The 21,412-nt window shown below is 42.4% G+C and overlaps 1 protein-coding gene and 1 pseudogene across 1 annotated transcript in view; one reads left to right on the plus strand and one right to left on the minus strand.

Annotated features, from left to right (window-relative positions):
- The window catches only part of FOXO1 (forkhead box O1), a 97,322-nt gene that overhangs the window by 23,892 nt on the left and 52,018 nt on the right, over window positions 1-21,412 (minus strand). The gene's annotated exons all lie outside the window — the stretch shown is intronic.
- On the plus strand, window positions 9,196-9,294 carry LOC125934261 (uncharacterized; annotated as a pseudogene).

Here is a 21,412-nt window from a genome sequence, read left to right on the forward strand (position 1 = left end):
AGTTGTAAGAGAAAGACAAATGGAGGATGGCCAGTAGCCAGCAGGCGAAGAAGGAGAGTCGGGCCCTGTACTCCTCTGGCCCCACCACACAGGCACACGCCCATCTGATTTGCTGGGGCTTGAAAAGGCTCCCCAGATGATTCTCATGCCAGCCCCAAATTCATCCCTTGAGAAAGGCTGAATAACAATCCACTCTCAAGGGCAGGGACCCTGCTCACTCATCTCGAAACTGCCCACACTCACCTACTGGTCAATACCTGATTTGTAAACATTATTTGATCAAATCAATAGATAAGCAGAAGAGGATTCTTTGTTCTGCTATGATCTAGCCCAATAACCAAGCACATCAAGTCAATTTTCCTTTCCTGAAGGCATCTGAACAGATGAGTGGCTATCACTCCAAACTGATGATCAGACTCTTCCAGAAAGCTTGCTGAAAACAGAAACACTAATAAAGCCCTTAGCTCGGAGGCTGGGATTCAAGTATGAATGGAGTGGGGCCAGGGATCTGTATTAAAACACTTCACGATATTGAGGGTCACCAGGTTTGGGAACAATTGAACTAGCTTGATGACTGACATTCCTTTCAATTTTGATATTCTAAGAAAATAACCTACTGTGTCATTTCATAGAGATTCTGATTCAACAGGAAAAGGATGAAATCCCAGAATATTCTTAACAAGTATCTCACATGATAGGCAAGATTGAGAAATGCTTTGTTAATGGTACTTTGGGTCATTAACACCAAATAATAGAAGGCTATTTATTATTAGTATGATGTTATTTAACACATGATTAAGAAAGCATGTTTAAAAATATAATTATACGGCTATGGATAAAAGCCAGTTCATTCTGAGATCAATATTTAAATCATCATTGTTTTTCAGAAAGAAAAACAGAAGCATCGTTGGTGAATGAGGACGTGTCAACCTCACCTTTCAACTTCCTGGAATTTTCCTCCCCCGCTTTCCCCTTTAATATTTCCCTTGGACATACACACAGCCAACTTCACAATGGACTCTTTACAAGATCATTGCTCCAGATACCAATAGGCCAGTCAGGGTTTCAGCGGGGGAAACACTACTGTAGACTGATCACCTCTGCTTCAACAGCTCCTGCTATGCAGAGAAAGGGTAATGATTTCTTATCAAACACTGACAGCACCTAAAATTCCTTTACACTGATGACCACACATCCGATTCCGGGGTGAAGGTGGACTGCACATTTGCTCTAAGGAAATGAACAGGGGAATGTATTTTCATGGGATCCAAGATTCTGCAGACAGTTGAGCACAGGTCAGGTGAACCCGAAGTTAATGCAGAAAAACAGGAGTGTGAAACCCCACCCAGCAAAGTGGATCCAACTAGCCACCAGTTTTTCAAGGGTTGAAGGTAAAATCTAAATGACAAGGATGTCCAGGTAAGTACAAAACTATCCTGGCTAGTTTGTCACGCCACAGCTCAAATCGCATCAGACGCCTTCTGCGAGCGTTTCATTTAGTACATGATTTTAACTAGTTCCGTGTCTGAGACCAATTCAAAGAGGCACGACTTTCTTAATTCAGCGCAAATCCTTCAGTGTGCATCCACGTGGATCGTGAACCCCCTCCTCCTTGCTTCATGCTTGTGGGCCGGTCTTCCAAATGGATGCATCCACTTCTTCTCCCCTAACGCCACTGCCGCTGCCATGACATGAAGGCCTTAAAAGAATAAATGTGGGAAAGCCCTCAAGCTAAAAACTCTGGAGCATAATCCATAAAGTAGTGACATCAATTTGCAGCACTGAGGCCAGCATTTTCAAATATTAATAAAATAGAACAAATCTCACGCAAAAGGGCAAGGACAGTACTACCTTGTAAAACTCTGGCATGTGTGTGCACAGGTACACCGGGTCATACTGTAAAATGGATTTCTTACTGTTGCTCAGACTGGGGAAAAAATGTGGAGAAAGCCACAGTAACAGAAAAAAATGTACTACTTCCTAGAGGACACGCTTTCCCGCTCTAGGAAAGGCTTGCTGACAAAGCCCAATCAAATGGTAGTACAGCTACCCCGGGGTTTCTGGAAATGTCCCATAACCTTCAGGGAACTCCCACTCTGCACATGCAACAGAGGGGCCGCCTTCTCAGTGGCCCACTTGGCAGAAGTGATTCTTACAGCCTGGAACAAGGAAGGATGTACAAAGGGCTGCACAGTAACATGTTGGAGAATTTTTAACCAAGCAACTTCTGAGCACAACTTACCTTATCAACAGAATGAACATGACATGTTAAACCTTCACAGTCTGATTTTAAAGTACAATTCTTTAAGCCTTCCATCTATCCTTCCATCTTTCCTTTGGGTGGGTGCAGCTCAAGGAAACCATGGCACAGACAAGTGAGAAAAAAATGAAATTTGGATTATGTTTACAGCCAAGGAAAGGAGGAAAGGAGACGCGTTGAACAATCCTCTACTGGAAACATTGCTAAAGTGTTTTTAAACTGAAGATTATACCACCACTTAAGATATTTTTTCTCTACTATTTTGCCCAGCATATTACAAAACTGCATCTAGGACTGAAATAGCAGATTGCCTCAAGAGCAAATGACAATATTTGTACCAGAAATGTTGGCAACCAGTGGCGCAGATGGGTTTCTGCACAGCAATCTTCAAACTGGGGCTCCAAGAATAACTCCACCTACTGCACCAATGCTAAACTGCTGAATCCAAAGTCAGAAGGGCTCATTATTCCATATTTTCCCACCACCTCCTTCCCAAAGGCACGTGTACCTGCCTGACCTCCTCTGCCTGGGAAAAGGCTCAAAACAAAGAAGAAAATGAGCAGACCGGCGGGAGAAGTTCCTCAGGCATCAACAGTGCTGGATGGTCAATGATCCGCAGAGGCAGGACCCAAAAATGATGGCAAAATCCAGATAAGCCAGTTATTTACATGAATAGTTTTAATCTTCCCCTTCAAATACAAAGAATAAAAATAAAGATTTATCCAAGTTCCATCTTCTTTCCATGGTTGGGTACTTTGGTCAAACAAAAAGTCATTTTTGTTCAAAGAAACACTCAAAAATGGAGGGAGGAACTGGTACCAACCATAATAATTACTAGGGATGTTCCCGAAGGCTGTCAGTCGACACCTACAGCACAGCTCACTAAACGACAATTCGAATCTCCTTCAAGTGCTTGAAGAAAACAGCCACCTTCAAACAAAGGAGTTGGCACTTCCATAGTCTGCTCTTACTGACTGCCAACTGAGATGTGCTGTTCTTACCCTGTTCCTTTGCAATTTCTACCAAATGGTCTAGAAAGGCAAATTAAACAGAAGCCTTCACTTAAGGAGGCATTAATTATGAAACTCATCCAATTTAAAGTGTTGTCTTAGGCATACATCCCTACCTTTGAAAATGGCTAGGGGTTTGGTAAAAATGGAAATGAGTCTCTCTGCCTCTGTGCAGACCATGGGGTCTTCCATACAAAAGAGAACGAATGCACAAACTTTTTCAGGATAGAACGGTGCTTCCCGGGGGGTGCCTGGGTGGCTTAGTCGGTTAAATGTCTGACTCTTGACCTCAGCTCGGGTCATGAGTTCAGGCCCCATGCAAATAAATAAATAATAAATAAATAAACAAACAAGCAATCTCAACAACAGTGCTTTCCAAATTACCTTCAAATTACATAATGCGGAGTACAGAATACTGTGTTTATTATGCTCCATAGCCTCACATCTCCTATGGTATACAGAAAGCCTAAAATTTCACAGAGTAAATTCAACTAACAGAAGGTTAGGGGTTCAGGCAAACCCAATCCCACATTTAAATAAATGTTAATTTAGGAGCACCTGGGTGGTTCGGTCAGTTACGTGTCCACCTCTTGGTTTGGTCTCAGGTCATGATCTCCCAATCATGAGATGGAGTGTGGAACCTGCTTAGGATTCTCTCTCTTCCTCTCTCTCTTTGCCCCTCCCCTACTCATTCTCTCTCTCTCTTAAAAAAAAAAAAAGAATGAATGAATGAATGAATGAATGTTAATTTAACCCTAAAGAAACTGAGAAAGGAGGATTAAGGTAGGCGAACCTCGCACCTTTCCTCTCCAATGGTTTACTGTGTTCCTAAGACAGGCCCTGGCTAGAATTCCCTTAAGTATACTTCTCAGCAAGGTCAGGTATGCTGGAGAACAGAGCTCCACTTTCATTACAACACCCTGATTCACCAGAATCTGAATAAGCCAAGTGATGTCACAAGTGAAACTGAATTCTCTGCCAACCTTTTCATCTTCCACTGAGTTAGCTGGTGAAAGTAAGGGTATTAAACCCTCCACAATTTGCCAAACAAATGCTCACAGAATCCCAAAGTCCAGACCAAAAAAAATTATAATAATAAGCTTTGAAATACATCTTCCTCCTTCTGTTTGAAGGAGTGGGGAACAGATTTGCTCCAAGCCAAAAAGTCACTCTAAGAAGACCCCCACTGAAAAAGGACTGGGGAATAGTATGATTATTTCCCCTTTGTCCATCTAATCTCCTCAGCCCACACTGGTAGAAGGTACCAGCCTGATCAGAGCAGTCTGATCGTCTTTAGAAAATTCAGAGTAAGCAGCTATGTATGGAGGTTTCCTTGGGAAAATAAAGGGCAGGCCCCTCACCGTCAAATAGATGACGGTGACTCAGAAGTCCACTGATGCACACTGCCCAGAGGACAGTCAAGGAAGATCAACAAGCAATGACAGCAAGAGTGTTCAACACTAAAAGAAACCTCATCTCTTCCCATCTACTCTCATAAACAGTTCGATCCGATTCTCATCAATTCTAAACAAAAAGAGACTGGCATGAAATTCACATTTTCTCCCCAATCAAGGCCCTCCCCACAAATGACAGAATTTAAAACCAAAACAAAGACAACAGAAAAACTCACATAAACACAGTTAGCATTATTTTTAGAAACAACTTTCATTTCCATTTCAATGTACTTAAAATTCAAAACTTGCTAATAATAGAAACAGCATTTAATTGTCACTAAAACCGGAAGTTGCTGCAAAATAAAATATACTATTTCAGAGTCAAACTCAAGGATCTGTGTGTTGTAAAATATTTGGTCTTTGTTACTCTCTCAGCATTCAATTTGTAAAAAGGAAACATGTTCTAGTTTGGTTAATTAACCACTAACATAAGTCAAATAATGAGCGCGGCCGCCTCCTAAGTAAATCAGAATAGATTAACGGAACCCTTTGAGTGTATTCGTCTCAGAGCAAATTTCAAAGCCACCACGGTAACTGTCTGGAAGTTCAGAAAGAGGAAATGTGCTTCTGTGTGTCAACAGTAGGCGAGTCTTCAAGGAGCCCCATTGTTCCCGTGTGCTGGGAGCTCGGCTGGTCGGAACTGGCAGGAGTCGAGACAGGAAGAGCTGTCAGGCTTCTGGGGCCGGTCACCAGAGCACGACTGGACCAGGCCCGAAGCAGCAGATGGTTGAGGGGTGCTTGGAAACAACAATGTGAAGACGGAGATACAAGGAATCTAAAGAGCCGCAAGTCCTACTCCTTTGCCACAATCTGCAGTCAAGAAGCTTTAGCAGAAGCCTGCGATTCGGTCCTATGGCAGCCTCTCTCCGCTCTCTCCCCGATTCGGTCCTATGGCAGCCTCTCTCCGCTCTCTCCCCAGTGTTCATGGCCCTTACCCAACTCCTCCTGGTAACGACAGTATTATCTTACAACCCCTACGGCATGCCTGAAAACGTAGCAGAGAGATTCAAAAGCCATCGTTTCGGTCCAAGAAGGACTATTCCGGCACACTGACGAAGAGAAGCCCACTTAGATCAACAAAAAACCTATTTTCACAAAACAAGGAATTGGATGAAGCTAGTAACATCTAACAACATCTAAGCCAAATGATGCAAACAAAACACCATGAGAGAAATTTATACCATGACTTAAATGGCACCAACAGGGAAATCCTCTCCTTGCTGAGACTCTTGGGTCCTTTCTTACATAATGACTCCTGGCAGCTACCGTCCCTAAAATAGCTTTCTTTCCAAAATGACCATTATCCAAAGGCCCACTCCTTCCAGAGCTAAACTGACTCAAGTTTTAGAGAAGCGTTCATCTGTCAAGGGTGTAGAACGGAGACAGGAGACTGCCTTCAGCTTGCCTGCAAGGTGACGCAGCTGGGAAGAAGCACCGTGTGTGGGAGAGGATACTGAGCTGGGAGCCAAGAAACCCTGCTCTATCTGGTGTCACTAACCAGCCAGGTGACCTCAGGCACAGCCTTAACCTGCTACTCACCCAAGAGTTCCCGTGGAGTAAACGGCTGGCCTCCAAAGACCCTTCGAATCCTGTAAGGGTCTGTGAGCCCCAAATAACAGGACCCCACGTTAGTAATCCCACCCAGTCTGAGGGAATACCGTTAGGGACCTGACCACGCTCTGCAGGACAGATACCAACTAACAGCGGCAGCCCAGCAAGAACTGAACTGTGTCAACTCAAACGCAGAATGAGCGAAAGCTAAAGATGAACCAGACACAGCACAAACCCAGAAAATGCAACAGATAAAGCTTACCTTCCGATCTCCGCAGCACAGGTTACCCGGCAGTCTGAAAGTCTAGAACTTGCTGCGAGGGCTCAGACTAGCTGGGAAGCATGATGAGGAAGTGGTGATAGGCTGAAATTCCGTTCCAGTTTAAATAACATACCAAGAACTGTACTAAATACCTCCTGTGCAGCTTTTTGCAAGAAAATCAAATTGTTTGGGGAAGGAGGTGGGCTTAATTTAACTAAACATTTCACCCGACACACGATAATTTTCACTTAACATTCTGCTTCATGTCCTGGCCAGCAAAATCCTCTTCTACCTAATGTCCACGGTCTTCTTCCTTTTATTCCTTTCTGGTTTCTAAGGTGGTAGGTATTACAAAAACTACAACGCAAAGGCTCAGCAAGACCTCTGGAGGTATGGAGCGTGACTGATGAAGACACAGGATGAGTCAGGCCACGAAGACTAGCAGTCCCAGCAGAAAGGGAGGACCACTCAAGAAGTTTACCGAAGTCTATTACTTCTGCTCTGCAAATCAAGTGAGAAACAAAGAGGCCCTGGCCCTTCTGCCAACCAGTTAAGGGGGAAGGGGGAGCCCTGAGAAACCCGAGACGGAACACTCGCTTCGGAAGAGGGCAAGCCGGCAGCTTGCTGCTGAAGGATGGCAGTGTTGTAGGAGAGTTTCCTCACGGCCCCCACCTTCCAGACACGCAGCGCTGCAACTGGGTCCAGGCACGGTCCCGACAGGCAGCGGCTCATGGAGAAAGCAAGCCTCACAAAAGGAAGAAACCATTACTGGCAATCACCCTCAGCCAAACTGAGCAACTGTGAGGAACCGAAGCCGCAGAGACCGCCAGGGGTGGAGGCGGTGACCAGCAGGGTAGCGTGCGGTGGACCGGCCCCGCACAGGAATCCTAGTGCTGTCCTGACCCAGCAAGCCAACCAGGTTCTGGGAAGGGCAGAGAGCAGAGTGGAGGCTGACACAAGAAACAAACAGCCGATGGGGCCTATGATCACAGAAAACGTAAAACCATTAAAGGCCATTCACTCTGTAATTTCACTACTGTTTTGTTATTTTTGCCAACCGTCACTTCCCTGTGATGTGTGCTATATTTGATTGAAAAACGGGATGAAAAAGTCCGGGAAATAGTTTCTTTTTCCTCCTTAAAGGGCAGGATGAAATGCAGCTACTGAGAGACACCACACAGCGGCCCGCCTCTAAGAAGCCCCAAGGATCTCCTCCTGATACTCGGGCCCTGTGACGTCTCCTCCCCTGCAGGCACCCAGGTAAGCTGGGCCCCAGATTCCTGACCCACAGAAACTGTGAGATAATGACTGTGTGTTATTTTACATGCTAAGCTTCAGGGGCACCTGGGTGGCTCAGTGAGTTGAGTGTCCAACTCTTGGTTTCGGCTCAGGTCAGGAGCCTGTCTGTGATTCTCTCTCCCTCTCTCTACCGTTCCCCCACTCCTGCTCTCTCTCGTGCTCACTCACTCTCTCAAAATAAATAAGTAAACATTAAAAATAAAAAAATAAACTGCTAAGTTTCAGAATACATTATCCAGCAATTGATAGCAAAATATTCCATTTCATTAAAGCCTTCAATATAAAAATTTAAGCAATTTATGTATAAAACTATCCAACTCAGTAGCAGCTACTTTTCTTATCTTTGGGATCAAAGACTTCATTAGGGCCCAGTATCCTAACAGAAGGACATAACGTGGTCAAGAGTCGATACTGTATATTCTTTCTTAATATTTATTTGTGATGAGGAACTGTATGTACGTGGTGCAAAATTCAAAAGATCCAAAAGAAGACCTCATCATATTAGGTGTCTGCATAAATGTACCCCAATAAGGCCACCCTCAAATCCAGGGTCCCCCCACTTTCCTTGCTTAACTTTTTCCAAAGCACTTTTTATCCTTCTCTCCTACTGGGACTGTAAACTCTACATGGGTATGAATTCTGTGAGTGTTGTTTACTGCTGGGCCTCTAGCCCCTGGGACTATGCCAGGCATGGACTTGATATTTAGTATACAGTGACTCAATGAGTAAGAAGGAGATATGGTAAGAAAAGTCTTTGCATATTCCTGAGATGGCCACTGTTGTGGGAATTCATATAGGATACTAGAATTAAAGTAACTTTTCATCCTGGATTTGTTACTATTTATCTCTTTGAGAGTTCCAAAAGAAACAGGACTTTTCTACACAAACACTGAATCTTGCCCTGGAACATCTCAGTGTGAAATCATCTAATGGGGACACCTGGGTGGCTCAGTCAGCTAAGCATCCAACTCCTGATTTCAGCTCAGGTAGTGATCTCACGGGTTCATGGGATCGAACCGTGCGTCAGGCTCTGTGCTGACAGTGTGGAGCCTGCTTGGGATTCTCATTCTCTCTCTCTCTCTCGAAGGAAGGGAGGGAGGGAGGGAGGGAGGGAGGGAGGGAGGGAGGGAGGAAGGAAGGAAGGAAGGAAGGAAGCCTCTAATAATGAAGGCTTTTTTGTTCAGTGACTTTTATGAAATACTACGTGCTAAGAGGTTCCAATGCATGTTTTACCTGAAGTCAAAACATTAGATATTTCAAAGTGTGACCACATCATCTTTCCAATCACTGTATTGTTTAACCAAGTCTTATAAGTCTTCTATGGGGAAAAAAGAACTTTAAAAATTGTAGCTAACAAGAGAAGCTGTAATGTGCTTCATATACTAATATTGGACTGATACAGAGATTAACATGATCCCTGTGCAAAGATGACAAATTTATGAAGCATTTCACGTTTTGGAGGGGGGGTACAATTTATAGTAAATTAAATGCACAGATCTTAAGAGACAGTTGAGTCTGGCTGTTGCATACACTCATGGAACCACCAGTCCGATCCAGAAGAGGACATTTCCATCACCCCTGAAATTTCCCTGTGTTCTTTTCCGATTGATCTAGCATTCTGCCAACCCCTCCTTCCCCCAACAATGGCAGCCTCTACTATGATTTTTATCCGCCATAACTTATTTCCACTATTCTGGAACTGCACATAAATGGTCATACAGTTATAAACAAAAAACAGGCTGCACATAAATGGTCATATAGTTAAAAAAAAAAAAAAACAGGGCTAACACACACACGCACATGTGCACACACATAGCCATGAGGCTGTGCATATGAGGGTGAAATGGAGTTAATCAATCTCTCTCTTATTTCTCATACCATCCCCACTAGCTGCTGGCTATGTATTATTTCCCAGGGAAAACATGTAACTCTATAGCGAAGACGATTCCAAATTGTTGGTGGCTACAGGTCAACAAAGAAGTTAAAGCTTTCCAAGTATATTAAATGAAATAAATCATTAGGCTTGCTGAATGTTCACAAATGGACATCTTCATCCAACAACACTATGTATGTCTTACTCTTCGAAGCTGGAGGCACCATAATGTGCAATGCCTGTCTCATTTAAACCTCATGCTATTCTCACCTCCTCCTCCAACAGCTCTCAGAGGACTAAACTCCAGACAAATTAATTTGAGAACCTGTGTACCTGGTCCTCCATTAAAAAAAAAAAAAAAAAAAAAAAACTTATCAAAACTCAGGATACAGCGAACGTTCCTTCCTGCCTGCAATCTGCTTTGTGAATCAGGCCTACAGTACCTTGGAGGCAGTTACCTTAAATTTTGAAAAGCAACAGATCAATCCATATTTCAAAGATCCAGAACAAAGAACGCTCTCTTTTTGAATGGCACTGAAAGCAAGGCAGAAGAAAGGCTGACAGAAGGATGCCCTGATTTCTACATGCCTCAGGAACATTTTCTGAAGAGCTCCAATTCAGCGACTAGAACTCTAACATCAGGTGAGCCCTGCCTTGGATGTGAGCTACTGAAGGACTGACACTCTCACCCTGGTTCATCTTTCTGCAGTACTTAGCACAGCCAGGAAAACCAAACTTTTAATCACCAGAAAGAATCTACAAGCTATTCTCTCTTGTTTTACACTTTCAATAACCCCAATCCCCGTTTTCCAGTCCCTTTTATTACCTACTGCTTAACAATGATGGTGCATCCCTACTGTCCTGCCACGAAATATTAAAGGAGAACAGAGGGAGCATTTCTGGGTCTCACATTATTAAACACAATTAAAAGGTACATAGCTTGTGATATTACTAATTTAATAAGTAATAATTTCACAGCCTATACAACAATTATGTATACAAAACTGAATGCTGCTAAAGTATCAACTATGCCTCAAGAACAGAAGGCAGCATTTTGAATAGTACTATTTAAAATCTAAGATTCCAAGGAGGAGGAGTATAGAACCTTAAGTGACACATGTAATACAGTAATTAGAAAACAGTTCACTTCCAGGGTCATAGGCACCAGTTTACAATCATTCCAAGATGTTTCTGTTTTCTCCTTACGTAGGGCTTAAAAAAGCTTAGCAAGATAATTATACATGTAGTGGAGAAAAGCTTTTACCATTGTATAGTTTGCTTAAAAATATTTCAAGTTCAAATTTGAACCCTGGTAATATGTAATACAATCTACCGGACATTCCAACCTATGAGCTGGTTCTATTTATTCCACAGGTAAAGAAAAGGGGAAAACCAAGTTTTTTTTATTGTTTATAAAGAATCCTCCAGTAAAATCCACCGCAATATAACAAAAATTCAGGACTTTGGATCCTTCTGACATCCTCCTTTGCTCCTTAATTAGATGTTTCATTGGCTTTCAAGTGAAACTCAACTACTGGCTCTGAGATCGTTTACATTTAGTTAGACATTTTAAGCTGCTCTGTCATCATTATAGAGCGCTGCCTAATGAGGTCCCCTTAGACAGGGCTGGCCTGACAAAAACCCACCGTTAATACTAAAATGATCCAAGATACCCTACTTTCTCTGAATTTGAAAAGGACTTAGTGGGCCCGCCTCCCTAAAAACAGGAGAGCCCTCCTCCCTAAAACAAAACAAAACAAAACAAAACAAAATTCATGAAGGGCTACTTCTGCTTGAAGCACTCCCAAGAGAACTGTGTAATCAAGCGGAGATACTATAAATTCACATAAATTCCCAAGTTCAACTCTGAGTCCTTGAACATGGAATCTCCCTCCTTGACAGTGCACAAAAACCACACACTGATCACTTCTATGCTCTATGCTATTCTGGAGTTTAAGGAGGTGAGTGAGGGCAGGAGGAGCCCAGGGGAAGGCCAGGGCAGCAAGGGTGGGGAAGGAAGAAAAGGGTAGAAAGGAGAGGTGTCAGAAACACGGGCAGAAATGACCACGGGTCATAAAGAGCTGAGCTGGCTGCAGAGGGTAAAAATGGGTTGGTGAGTTTCTCCAGACTGTACGAATCCAACACCTTCATTTTGGGGTGAAGAAAACGGAGGCCGTGATAACAAAGCCAGTAAGTGACAAGAATCAGGCCCCGGTTGCCTGCTGAGAGGGCAGGAGGCATAGACAATAACCAAAGAGGTAGAGCACCTCTGTACACGTGCTCACATAGCAACTTTTTGCATGCCTCACCCTCCCCTCTAAGAAAGAGCGCAAGCTGGAGGAAGAAGTAGTTGTGCAACTGGAGGAAGATACGTGGATAATACAACTGCTTAATGGGCTTCTATCTTCAATGGGACCTACAGGAGATCGTCATGTTTGTAATCTGGTTGAGATTTCTACACTCAAAAGGCCAAGATTAACTCCTCTCCCCAAATAAAGGAACACCATACTAGCTTTGCATCACAAATGGTATACATAGTACAGAGAAAAATTGAGACAGATGAAGAGGTTTAATAAGTCAGACTTGGCTACAAATGGCAAAATGCCCCTTGATGCTAAACAGCTAAACCTGAGACAGCTGTTCTTTAGGGCCCAGGTCTAAAATAGATTTGATCCCTGAAATGGACTTTGTAGAGAACAAAGAAGCCTAATCATTAACTTGGAGGGGGTCAAGTACCATAAATACTTGATACTTGAACGCGCACAGGAATCACCTGGCATCTTGTCCAAATGCAGGTTCTGAATCAGTATACCTGGCATCAAGACTGAGATTCTAACAGGCTCCCTGGTGAGGCTGATGCCTTCAGCCCAATCCATGGACCATACTTTAAGGAGCAAGGCCATAAAAAACATGAGGTATGAAAGTCACATTTCAAGGTATGTTTATTTCACAACTTGGTCTGCTAGCCACACAACAGTGACACGTTGAGTCTTTTTCCTTCTGGTGATTGACAGACTCCATGAAATGTCTACATAGTTTGGAGGTGGGCGGGGGAGGGAGTTTAAGTCCAATTAAGTATAAAAGCATTGTGATTATTTAACACAACATAATTTGCTCTGGGCTCAGGGGGGAATAACACCGTCTGTGTGTTTTGTCCTGCAACAAAGGGACAGTAAAGTTGATAGTTATGGAACCTGATTTAAGTCCTCTCGAGTGGCCAAATGGACCAAGTGTTCATTTGCATGAAAGCTCATCTTTCCTTACATGGAAAGGAAATTAACCCCCATTTGCTCTCAAATGGTCACTATACTGTTTTCCAGGAGTCCTGAGGCTTTTGTTCTGACACCTCACCAGAAAGCCCAGGCCAAGACAAGGAGCAGGGTTGCTCTAATCCAGGTATGCCATTAGTGGTAATTTCTTTCCATAGTCTGGTGAGCCTCAGTGAAAATGTAAGCCTTTGGAAGACTATCTTAAAGTCTTTGTGGGCTATTCCTCATATGAGGAATAAAATTTTACATTTATTTCTTTTGAAGAGACACAGAGAGACAGAGCGTGAGCAGGGCAGGGGCAGAGAGAGAGGGAGACACAGAATCAGAAGTAGGCTCCAGGCTCAAAGCTTTCAGCACAAAGCCCGACGCAGGGCTCGAACCCACGAACCATGAGATCATGACCTGAGCCGAAGTCAGATGCTCAACCGACTGAGCCACCCAGGCGCCCTGAGGAAAAAAATTTTAAAAACTAGCCTTATGAAGCAATGTGGCCTTCTTTGGAGATCTCGACTCAAATCTCTGCCAGTTACTCGTTATACGACCTTAGGCAAATTACTTAAGCTTTCTGTTTCCTCCGCCATAAAATGAGGACAATAGTTACCCAAGGTTCCAGTAAGGTCACGTACTTTGAGCGTGGAGCAGCTCAGTGGCTGGCCCAGTGAGATTCAAGGGTAGGGTTATCACTGTTACCATCAGGACCACCTTCTCCAACTGACCCAACCAATCCCAGTTTGCCCTGTACTAAATACACACATCACTGGGTAGGCTCTGTTCTCAGCCAGCTTACATTCCAAGCCAGCAACACATAGAAGTCACACCCACTTTTTAAACATTGCTGATAATTCTTGATTTCTTTGTAATCATCTAAGCATTACGGTATTCAGGAAAGAAAGTCTACAAGACGCACAACCATTCTTTTCACTGTCCCCAGTGCCATCGCACCATCAATCCTTCCCTGTCTTTCTGGTCACCCTCATTCTGTTAAAAAAAAAAAAAAAATAGCACAGCATCCCAAAGCACTCCATATCTCCCCCAGTACAGTGTAAGCAGGAACGGACTGCCCTTTTTCTGCTTAGTCCTGAACACATGGGGAGGACCATTTACTCAAAGCAAAACCCTGGAGGACCATTATTTTACAAATAAGTATGTGATTAATACTTTTGTCTTTCCATATATATTATCTCAATCAATCCAACAATAACTGTGTTTAGTATTTAGGACCACTATTCTTATTATCAATACAGATAAAGTCTCAGAGTTTGAGAGAAAAGACATGTTCCTGGCCACCCAACCTTTCTGTATGTTCTCTGATTTTCGAAGGCAGAGATCTCCCCAATAAGAAGGTGATAGGGAGGTGAAGGTATTTTTGTTATTGGAACCATCTACATAATTCAATTACACACAATTCTGACAGAGACCACTGGAGCCCATTCTTACCAGTGTGAGCTGCGCCCCTCTAAGGTATCAGGGTCTGTAAACCACAGCCCACAATCTGAAGGCCCTCAATCATAGCTTAAACAAGATCTCCTGTGTCTGAATGGCAACACTGAGTCAAGGTTGAAGCCGAACCGCTGCATTCTCCCCTTGGTAAACGGTCCTGCCCTATTAAGAACCTTCCCTTGAGCTTGCATCGCTCCCCTTGCCAATTCAGGGCTGAAAAGACACAGCCGGCCTTGGAGTACTCCCATGCATCCTGAGGGTCACAGAGGACCCCGTTCACGAATGTAAAAGCTCCTCTCTCTTCCTCTCCTCCCTCCCTGCCCCCATACACCCTTCTGGGGCTGAAACGGCCTTTTCAACAGAATTAGAGATGTGCTACAAAATCTTCATTAAGTGATTCAATAATGTGTATATCTGGTACTTACTCTGGTCCCAAACAGAAAGGAATGTGCCCAGAAGCCAGCAGGCAGAGCCACATTCTTCCTGTCACCCTGTAACAGCAGGCAGGCTAGTGGCGGGCTGGCGGGCACTGCTCTGGGGACAAGTCCCCAGACAGCACTGCTTTCCCAACATCAAAGGGCTGGATCTCCTCTTCAATTTGTAACTTGGATTTTCCTCAGTTTCAAATCATAGCCTGACAGATGTTAAAGTCTGACAGAGTATAAAATCATCCTCTGCCGAGTCAAGAATATGACAAGCAAGAGGGAACAACGGAATAAAAGAGGTCCCAGTTCAGAGAAGGGGAATGGAAATCTACCCACAGCAAGCGGGAGAACATGAAGCAGTGAAATTGGCTCTTCACATGGCATTCGGCACAGCGGTGGTTATTCTGTCAAGTATTGTTCACGGAACATGGTGACAAATGGGGAAGGGCTGTGCCTGGCCAGTGGTATTTAGTTTAGTTTTTCTGTTTTCTTTATTTTTTAGGAGGGGCAGTCACAAATGATTCCAAGTTATTTTTAAATTTCTTTCCCTAAAAATTCTGATTGGATTCATGACCATTTCAACTGATACAATGTTATTTTCAAGAGGGAACAAAAACAAATTAATGAAATCAACCAGTCTGGCCCACTAACATGGGGAGAAAAAAATCACGTAATACTAAAACTTTAAAAGAAGACTTAGTACTTTCTTGAATGGGTTCTTTCAGTTATATTCACGCAAACATGGCTCACAGGGTCACTATCCACCCAAATTGGTGGGGTGGTTTTTATAAGCTAAGTTATTCTTGCTTTGCCCTTTGTAATGTCACTAATTCTGGGCTACTCAAAGCGTGTCAGGGACCAGCAGCAGCACCTGAGAGCTGGTTACAAATGCAGGGACCTCAGGCTTCCCCCCAGACCTAATGAGTCAGAACCCACATTTGTACAGAGGTGATTCATGCACACATTAAAGTTTGCTAACCACCATCTTGCAAAACATTTATTATTTAAAAATCATTTAAGCCCATTTTAACAGCCCTGCCAAGAAAGTCTTCCCCAGAACAGGCCAGACTTCCCCTAAGTCCCATTTATGGATGCTTCCCTGGTAACCAGGGGAATAACTCCAAACTTAAGCTTGTGTAAAATACTTTTAAAATAAACTCAAAATCCTTCTTTTGATGTATGCAACATTTTGGGTGAGGGGAAACATTAAAACTATTACAAGCGTTCCACAAAACACCACACCTGCCACTATTACTACTGATGATCAAAAATGTACACTAAACAAAAATAGAAACAGGTATCCACATTAAACCAACAATATCAACAGAGCAATAAATGTGGCAATAAAGATTCAAGTGAAGAATGTAATACAAAAAATGGTCTTCAAGGTCAAATTATTTGCAAAATTAGTCTTGTTGAGGAATATCTGCTACACAATTCAGGAGAAAAAGAACTCTGTCCTACTGCGGCATGGGGATTTTTCCCCACACAGCAGTCTCTATGCGCAGCATTTTAAACTCATTATCGAATTTAAACCTATCACAGCCTTAGACGGTGCACACTGTTTTAGTCTATGTTTTACTGATGCTTGATTTACATAGAGCCAAGCACTGGAATCTGCGGTGTACAGCTCTATGAATTTTTACATTTGTGTATCCCCATGCCACAACCACCCAAATCATTTCCAGCACCCTAGTAGTGGGTGGCCCTCTCACGCCCCACCTAGTCGGCCGCCCCTTCCCCACAGGTAAGCACTATTATGACTTCTAGCTCATACACTACTTTTGCTTGTTTACTGGAACTCATACAAAGGGAATTGTGCAGAACGTACCTTTTCGGGCCTGGCTTCTTCCACTGAATAGTCCCAGAAGGATCAGCGTGCACAGAGAAAAAGGCATGCCCTGCTGGGTGTGGAGAATAGTAAAACTACTCCAGGGGGGAGGAGAGTATCTTACAGCACGGAAGGCGCGCTGGTACAGGAGTCCGCAGGAAAGGAAGCTAGAAAGATGGGCCTTTCAGATGGTGAATGGCCTGGAATGCCAGTACAGACTGTCTGAAGGTGTTTGAGATAAATGCTCTAATTCGAGTAACATGTCAAGGGATCTGACATAGTAGCCTGTCCAGAGCAGAGTGAGGAAGAAGGACACTGGACGCAGCAAGCCCAGTGTAGAGGCCCAGAGATGAGACAGTAGGCACCACAGGGGAGAGAGGTGAGACCCCGAGGGAGTTTCATCCAGATGCTCCACCAAGGAGGCTGGAGTTGATGGGAGGAGTTTCCATGGCTCCAAAATCAGACTCTTGAAAGAGTGGCAGAAAGTGCTATTCAAAACATAATGAAGCAGTGGGGGGAGCTGGTTTTAGGGAGGAAGATGAGTTGGTCTGGTCATCAGCTGGTTGAAAATTAGACTAAAAGTTGGGAGAAAGATGTGGAGAGGTAGATACAGGAGATTATGGGAGGTGAAGAACAAGACAGCAAGAACCAAGTGGCCTCCAGAAACCACGTGTTGTCAAGGCACCGGGCTAAATCCGGTGAGAAGAGAGACCATCACAAAACAGCCTGAGGTACAGGAGTAAATGAACCCTGGGGAACACTCACTCAGAATAAGAAAAAGGAGTCTTGCAAAAAAAAGGGCCAGGGATAGGACAGGAGTGGGATAAAAACCGAAAAATGGGAGCATAAATTTAGCAACAATTCCTGCAATCAGCATTCGATTTAAGGACACTTTTTCTCCAGTACAACCACTAGAAATGCTGACACAGGTTCTCCAAGAAAACACAAGGTACTTCAGAAGCTTCATTAACTCTTTCTAGCATCTTCAAGGTATTACTTTGCAAATTACTGTCTGGGTATGCTAAACTTAGTAAATTATTGTTTGGGTAGACTAAATACCAACCTAGTATTCAGAAAGAGTTAATGGAGCTGCCGAACTGTCTCATTTACTCCTGAGGTACTTTTCTTATTCAAGACTCTAACTCAATTTGCATATCACCAATGATGATTAAAAGGCAATCCAAGAAACTGGGCATTCAAATTTCTGTCCAAATCAGATCTAACAGATCCAATACTTTAGACTTCCTAATCATCACAGATTATAGATGATTAGCAACCAATCAACAGTGGTCCTGCCTAAAGAAATCCACTACAAATAAAAGCTGAAAAGAGAGAAAATCCTAGATCAATGCCTGCACAGGAACGAGGTCTGAAAACATGAGCCCGAGCCACGTCCAGTCTGTGCCTAAAATTATCCCACAGGCACAGATTATAACTCAATCCGCCTCCTGTTTGCCTTCGCTGCATTTGTCTCCCTCCCCCTTTACCAGACTACAACTTCTACCAAATGACAAATGATAAACTGGTTTGCTAAAGCCCCGCCTGTGGGAGATATTAAATAAGAACCCCTAAGATGAGGCATGCTTCTTTTCTCTAAATGATGACAGGAGATATAATATGAAAAGAGGAATTTAGCTTTTGACTTGAAGCTAATTAAAAACAAATTTTTTTTATGTTTATTCATTTTTGAAAGACAGACAGAGCACGAGTAGGGGTGGGTGGAGAAAGAGGGGGACACAGAATCCGCAGCAGGCTCCAGGCTCTGAGCTGTCAGCACAGAGCCCGACCCGGGGCTCGAACTCATAAACCACAAGATAGTGACCTGAAGTTGGACACTCAACCGACTGAGCCCTCCAGGTGTCCCAACTTGAAGCTAATTTTTATCTGCTCAAGACACTTCCAGTTATGCTGCCAATGATATTTTATATTATTCTCTGAATGAACTTACTCTATTAATCAAAAGCAAGTTGGCAAGTGTTATACATAATATTAAGCAGTGATCTTTAAAAGATAATGCATATAAAAAAAATGGAAGCACTACTAAAACACTTGTATTTGTTTCACTAAAGTTACATAGCCCACTGCCCTATTTTTCAAATTTTAACTATATTTTTTAAATTATAAATACAAATTTAAAGCCAAATTTGTTCTCAAGTCTCCAAGAAACATGAACAAAATCTTCTGAACTGCCTAACACATTAAACACGAACACTTCCCTATAACATCATTTCGAAATTCGTATTAAAATTCTCAATGGTCAAATGCCTTTTTTGTCAGACTGGCACTTTTTGGCACATGTTTTACAAGATGTCATTCATGCTTTGCTGTTCTTTTGAAAAAGATACAGCAATAACTAAAAGCATGTCTTTGTACAAGCATGTTTTTATCATTAACATCTTGATTTGATAAATACTTTGAAATAGATATATCACCAAAGATCCTCAGTTCAGACCTATTATGTGTAATAAAGAAAAAGAATCGTAAGAATTGTGGTTAGGGGCACCTGGGTGACTCAGTCGGTTGAGCATCCGACTTCAGCTCAGGTCATGATCTCGCGGCTCATGAGTTCAAGCCCTGCATTGGGCTCTGTGGTGACAGCTCAGAGCCTGGAGCCTGCTTCGGATTCCGTGTCTCCCTCTCTCTCTGCTCCTCTCCTGCTCTTTCTCTCAAAAATAAATACACATTAAAACTAAAATAAAAAAGAATTATGGTTGAAAAATAAGGTGGCCCTCCTTGCTGGTTCAACTGATGGAGCATACAACTCCTTATCTAGGGATCATGAGTTAGAGATTCACACGGGGTACAGAAATTACTTAAAATATTTTTTAAGTTTGTTTATTTATTTATTTATTTACTTATTTATTTATTTATTGGGGGGGAGAGGGGGGGAGAGAGAAAGAGAGAGAGAGAGAGAGAGAGAGAGAGAGAGAATATGAATGAATGAATGAATGAATGAATGAATATGCATGTGACAGCGAGGGAGGAGCACAGAGAAGAGGAATAGAGAGAAAAGTCCCAAGCAGGCTCTGCAATGCAGGCTCAAAAACTGTGAAATTATGACCTGAGCCGAAATCAAGAGTCAGACGCTCAACAGATTGAGCCACCCAGGAATCCCAAAATAAAATCTTCAAAAAAGAAAAATTAAAAAAAAGGTAACTGGAACTCTATGGAAGTACATACGTTGTTAATCATGAAATTATATATACATAACCTCCAAAGCCAAGAGGCATTGGTTGAAATCACACACAGAAAAATTCATGTAAACTTTAGTAAAAGACAAGCATTCTGGTTTTCTTTTTAATTTACTTTCAGTTCCATCACCATAGGAACAAATTAAATTTTTGACCTTTTTTTTTTGGGTAAACTAGCTATAGATTTAATAACCTACCTACACCTTAGCTGTTGCTTATGCTTCCCCTCCCTAACTTTCTGAAGGTGAATGTGAGTGACGGAACCAGGAAGTGAACCAAGGAATAGTGAAATCTATTCTCTGGCATTTAAACTCGTCATCTGTAAAAAATCAGGCCTGCTATACACTTGAGAAATTTTCAAATGACAGAGATACGTATAGGAGATAAATAAAAGCTCTCAAAGGAAATACGAAAAACCCTTTTTCTCCCCAGTCTCACTTTTGAGAACAAGAAAAAATTTTTTAAGTTCAAAGCCTAAAACTCATTAATACAGATCCTTTAGGGATTGAATGAGAAGAACACGGGAAGATGCATAATCAATGTACATGTTTAATGTAAAAGAGAATGAGATTCACGTAAGCAATATAAAAGATTATTTCAAACGCCATTGGGGAGATAATTTATCTTTAATGGTTAATACAGTTTTTTAATGCTCATGATTTTTTCTACACAAAAACAGAGGGGCGCCTGGCTGGCTCAGTGGGTAGAGCATGAGACTCTTGATCTTGGGGGTGTGAGTTCAAGCCCTACACTGGGCCTAGAGCTTACTTTAAAAAATAAATAAAAGTAAATCATTTAGAATTAAAAAAAAAAAATGGTCTTTTAATTTCATCCCAATACAATGCATTCTATCTAGCAAGCATGATTTACAAAGTCCCCTAACAACCATGTTTGACCCCTAACTGCCAAACATTTTAAGGCATTTCCAGGGTTTGTTGCCAGAGATTGACAATATATCCATTTTAGCTGATGCATCTAAAAGATGGTCCTAAATACAAAACAAAACAAAAACATACTATGAAGCTCACTGACTTGATAAGCACAATTTTCTGCATGAAACTCACACTACCATAAAATCAGTACAGAGTTCAAGGTCCCAATCTAGAGGCAAATTTGTGTGAGATGAATAAGGGATAGATGTGAACACAACACCCACAACACACACTGAAGTCACCCTCTCACTGTCTTAGTCACTCAACAGCTACACCACTGTTAGGGCCATTTCCTCAGCCATTTTAATGGAAGGCCCTGGCAACAATCTTCCAAGCCTCTTTCAACTTCTTACTATACCTATGCTTTTTATTCCCATTTTACTTCTACCTACCATTTCAATACAAGGTGATAAGGAGAAACAAGATGTATCACAAATCAAGTAGGTTAGATGTGGCTTTTTGTGGTAGCTGATGTTCTTAATAACACTGACTGTAAGGTCAAAACATGTTTGTTATCCAGTTGAATCCAAACCAGATCAAAACCCTAGTTGGTCAATTTAGAAGAAAGAAAGAAAGAAAGAAAGAAAGAAAGAAAGAAAGAAAGAAAGAAAGAAA

Source organism: Panthera uncia, assembly GCF_023721935.1.
Source record: "Panthera uncia isolate 11264 chromosome A1 unlocalized genomic scaffold, Puncia_PCG_1.0 HiC_scaffold_16, whole genome shotgun sequence".
NCBI lineage: Eukaryota > Metazoa > Chordata > Mammalia > Carnivora > Felidae > Panthera > Panthera uncia.